This window comes from Raphanus sativus, chromosome 4 (assembly GCF_000801105.2).
Source record: "Raphanus sativus cultivar WK10039 chromosome 4, ASM80110v3, whole genome shotgun sequence".
Classification (NCBI taxonomy): domain Eukaryota; kingdom Viridiplantae; phylum Streptophyta; class Magnoliopsida; order Brassicales; family Brassicaceae; genus Raphanus; species Raphanus sativus.
The window spans coordinates 14,363,342-14,368,838 of record NC_079514.1 but is presented as its reverse complement, the minus strand read 5'-3'; the positions used below and the strand labels follow the sequence as shown (position 1 = coordinate 14,368,838).

Here is a 5,497-nt window from a genome sequence, read left to right as displayed (position 1 = left end):
GTATATAACTTTTAATATATGTTACATTTATTCTTAAAAGAAATAATTTAGAATGTCTTTATTTTATTTTTTTTCTGCAACGTATTACTTTATTTTTAATAAGCTAAATTGTTAATGACATTTTGTTATAGTTATTTTACAATAGTTTTGTGATAAAGTAATTTGTGTTATTTATTCACCTATTTTGGCTAGATATATGATTTTAATATATTATGAAGAATTTCTTTTAATCCAAATTGATTTAACAAACACCTTTTCTTCTTTTCTTCAAACTCATATTTCCTGAGTAAATAAATATGTAAAGCTATAGTTTTTGTTTAAGAAATAAAGTTGATGTATCATTTTACAAGGAAATTTACATGATACTTATAGATATTTTTATATCAGATTAGTTACATGTTTTGTATACCTCAAATAATCAATGATTTTAAAAACTAAATAAACATTATCTAAAATATTTTTTCATTATTTTAAGTTTGCCGAAAACATTTTTCATTACATAATTGAGATTTATGTTTTATATATAACAGTGGCCGGAGCGATGGGGCAAGGGAATAAAAATAAAAAAGATTTGTGTCCTATATCTCTAGATAACCAAAAGGATGGAAGTTGTCACAACAAGCCAGCTTGCCAATCTGCATGCAATAAGAGGATACAAGGGTTAGGAATAAAGGGAATGATCGCTGGTTGTACCGCGGGAAACAAATGCATGTGCTATGCCCCATGTGGAAAATAATCTTAATGTTTAGTTTATTGATAACAGAAATCAGATATATTTATAATAAATTATGATATGATTTATAGTAATAATTAAATAAGTTGTCAAATTTGTTATTGTCAAATTATGATAAAATAAATATGATCATTTGCATATGTAGTGAATGGCAAAATAAGTTGGAAAAGTTAATTAGAATTATTAACTTCTAAATTTTAAGCGCTAAATGAGAAAAATATACCTATTAGACGAGCCTCTCTTTATACAAGCGGGTTTTTTGTCTTAAAAAACAAAATCTGCTTTTATTACATCTAAACCACATTTTTTTTTTGTAATAGGGTATCTCAACCACATTTATGATGTTGTATTCAAGATCATTTATATTTTATATTATTAAAATTGAAGTACACATTGAAGTTGTTTGAAAACTTGAATAGTAGTTTTGATAAAATTTGTTTAGAAAAATGAATAGCAGTTTAAAAAAAGAAAAGTTTGTTTGAAAACATGAATAACGATATAAAAAATATAATATTGTTTGGAATATAGATAGTAGTATATTAAGAAAAAAGTAATGGGTTTATCTTAATAATAGAAATTGGAAATCCATTATATTTATGAAAAACTATCTATTTGAGCGAACTTTAAAATATACGAAAAGTGGACTAATTTAGTTACCTAAAAACATTTTTTGTATAAAATAATCATAAAACAAAATTTAAACTTTATAAAAATATTTCAAATCAAGATAATAAATTAAAATTGATTTATATCAAAAATTGATTTAAAATATGCATAAATTAAAAAAAGAATTTTACTAAAATATTTTCCAATAACCATTATTAAAATAATATTTTCAATATATATAAGAGAAATACAATAAAAAGGCCAATTTCATATACCAACTTAAACTATGCTTTTATATTTCACATTAAGTTTTAAAATATTATATATTATTATTTATATGATGGTACATACAAAATACTATTAATATGTGATTACTTATATGATGATACGTATAAAATACAATTAATTATACAATGACATATATATGATTTATAATAGTGATTAGGGTGGGATTTCGGTATCCATTCAGGTTCAGTTTAGATCTGTTTGGATCCAATTCAGATATTTCTAAATTTCGATTCGAAATTCTATTTGGATTTTTGCGGGTTCAGATCGGATTCAGATAACCTATCTAAATTATTTTTTAAAAAATTAAATCATTAAATAATTTAAAATTTTCAAAGTCTATAAGCAAATTAATATATTACATATAAATTCGAATAAATATGTTAGAATACCTAAACTTAACATATAACTTGGTCATGTTTAAATATTTTGATTGAGAATCAATAATTATTTTAAGTATTTTTGGTGTTTTGTGTATATTATAAATATTTTAGATATTTATTTTTGACTATTTGTATATATTTTCAAATATTTAAACCAGCTTTAAAGTATCATATGTTTTCTGGATGTTTTATATACATTAAATATAAAAATAATTAATATGTGTAAGTATATAAATTTTTTCGAATACATTTGGAAATCCGAAATACTTTTGTTCTGATCAGATTCGGTTTCTGTTCTTTATATATCCTTGAATAATTTGGATATTTAATCAATTTCGGTTCGGATTTGGTACTACTCTTTCGGATTGGTATCGATTCGGTTCTTCATATTTGGATTTTTTTTCCAGTCCTAATATTGACATGAAAGACAAACAATAACATATTTTTAAAAAATATATTCGCGCGGAAACCTAAAAATAACCAAATAACCAAAAGTAACCATATTATTCTATATGATTCGGGTTCGATTCTGATGTATTGAAACCTAAAAAAATATTCAAATAATTATATAGTTTTTGTCTCCAAAATAACATTAGAAGGAGAAAATCATATAAATGACATTGATTAATTGGTAAAATATCTCTAATACCTTTGTTTTAAAATTAATTAAACAAACAGACAAAAATCAGAAACGCCTCTCTCTCTCTCTCTCTCTCTCTCTCTCTCTCTCTCTCTCTCTCTCTCTCTCTCTCTCTCTCATGACTGCAATTCTTTTTCTAGATCTCTTCGACACTAGGACTAGGACGCTCTCTGATTTTGATCGCCGTCAGCTTCAATCTCGTCAAATCTACAGCCTCGTGCTTCTTCTTCTTCACCGCGGCTCCGGGACCACGATCTCCACCAGCTTCTCCTTCCATCGTCATCTCCTCTCGCCTCTATCCGTCGTCGTTTGCACCTCTTGTCTCAGATATCATCATCTCCGGCGTGATTCATATCCGGACCACTGCATTCTCAGAAATCAATTCATCTTCTTCGTCTTGTTCGAGATTGTGCTTGTCAATAACGATCGGCGTTAAATCTTAGTTCCTTGTTGTTAGTTTCTGTATCAGATGCAGTATCTCCTCCGCCCAGTTCCTTGTTGTTGGTGGAGACGCTCGGCGGTGGAGGCGGGGATCCGGAGGCGAGTGCGGCGGAGGAGAAGAAGACGGAGAAAGGAGAGAGAGATCTCGGTGTTGGACAGGGAGAGAGCTGGGGAGAAGAGCTCGGGGTGGGAGACGACTTGGTGGCGTCAAAAGCTCGGTGTTGTGCTTCAGTGCCGTTGATGATGCTTACGTGACAGTAAGCTCGACTATTTTTTTTAAATAACACCTTTGTCTCTTCTTCACGCTTTCTTTGTTCTCTAAAGTGTTTCGATTTTATTAATCGATTTATCTTTACGCTTTATTTTGTTCTACTACTTCATCTTCTTCCAGGTGAAATGCTCTTTTTAAAAAAAGAAAAGGGGATACTTTGCTAAATTGGGGGTTTAGTGTGATTTTAGTTTTGAGATGGTTACTTAGCTTATTCGATGCTCCAATCTTGCAATCTCAGATCAATTTTCTTGATTTGTGTTAATTGGTTTCTGTTTTTTCCTTCATCTATCTTATTAAAACAGAAGTACACGTATAAAAATACCCTTAGTTTTCAAATTTAATTACACTTCTATGCCATTGAGAATTAAATTGAGTTTCCTATTTTAATGCTTGTCTTTTTTAGTTATATTAATGTGTTTCTTTTTCTTTCCTATTTTAATGTTTGTCTTTTTCAGTTAGATTAAAGTGTTTTTTTTCTTTCCTATTTTAATGTTTGTCTTTTTAGTTAGATTAATGTATTTTGTTTTTTTATTCTTCAACAACTAATGATATTTTAAAGTTGTTATTTTTTGTCAACTTAATGTTGTCTAAACTATTTGAAAATATAAAAAAATAGTCAAAAGTAAACATATAAAATAGATAAACAATAATCAAACACCAAAAATATTTAACATATATATTTATTCTTCATCCAAATATTGAAGTTCAACCTGTTTTTTAATTTTTAATTTAGATATTTTGGCTTACATTACTCAAATTTATATGTTTTGAGAAATTTAAAGTATATATAAATTTTGAAAATTTTAAAATAATTCAAACGGGTTATTTGTATTCGAACCGAACCCGGAAATATCCGAATCAAACCGAAACCAAAATTTATAAATATTTGAATGTTGCTGAAATCTTTAAACTCTGGAATCTCAAACTCAAATGGATTTTAACGGAATTAGTGGGTATCCAAATACACATCCCTAACGTAGTCAATATAAAACGATCAAGTATTATAAATACATCATTTAGTATAAATAAATAAAAACTAAAACAGAAAATTAATACCCGTGCGGTCACACGGGTCAAGATCTAGTTCAGTTTTAGTAAAAGAGCTTTGCTGTTTGATCGGTCCTCTTAACAATAATAACATAAGATGTTTGTTGTTCTGCTTGTGCTTTCAGGGATATAGGGGCAGATGTAGACGTTGTGGCTGAGCTGGGCGGAGGAGAAGATGGCGGAGGAAAAGGAAGGGGAGAGAGGAAGAAGAGAATGGTTGGTGGATAGGGGTATTAGTATTAGTGTCATAAAATTTTAAGAACAGTTTCTAAGACCATCTCCAATGTATTTTGCTATTTTCACCTCTAAAATAAGGGAACTCTATAATAAAGGTGAGATATGCTCCAATGTATTTCCCTAAAATAGCAATTTTTAAAATATAGAATAAAAAATAGAGGAATATTATTTCTTTCTCTATAAATAGAGGAAAAAATAGAAACCTCTATTATAGAAGAAGAAATAAAGGTGGATTGGAGCAATTTCACCTCTAAATGTTATTATAGGGGTGAAAATAGCAATGGGTTGGAGATGTTCTAATAGTGTCAAATGGTAAATCACTAATTAGACAATATTGCTGGAAGCCCTTCCTAACATTATCTTTTTTATTAAATATTAAATTGTCTAGAAGTCCTTCCTAAATCTTTTAATTGCTATCCTAAAATTTTATTTTTAATTAAATATTAAATTTTCAGGAAATCCTTTCTAAATAGTTTGCATGCTATTTTAACATTTTTTATTTTTAATAAAATATTAAATTTATAAGAAATTCTTCCTAAATATTCTACTAGATATCCTAACATTATCTTTTTGATTAAATATTAAATTCTCTGGAAACCCTTCCTAAATTTTTTCATTGCTATCCTAAAATTTTATTTTTATTTAAATATTAGATTTTCAAGAAGGTTTTCCTAAATAGTTTAGTTGCTATTTTAACATTTTTTCATTTTAATAAAATATTAAATTTATAGGAAACTCTTCCTAAATATCCTATTAGATATCTTAACACTATCTTTTTTTGATTAAATATTAAATTCTCTCGAAGCCCTTCCTAAATCTTTTACTTGATATCCTAAAATTTTATATTTCAATTA

At 27.6% G+C, this 5,497-nt stretch overlaps 1 long non-coding RNA gene across 1 annotated transcript; it reads left to right on the top strand.

The window, feature by feature from the left end:
- The first annotated feature begins 2,613 nt into the window (after positions 1-2,613).
- Positions 2,614-4,769, top strand: LOC130510991 (uncharacterized). Its single transcript, XR_008944770.1, has 2 exons — positions 2,614-3,345; positions 4,532-4,769. It is a non-coding gene; the product is annotated as an uncharacterized LOC130510991 (long non-coding RNA).
- Positions 4,770-5,497: the final 728 nt, after the last annotated feature.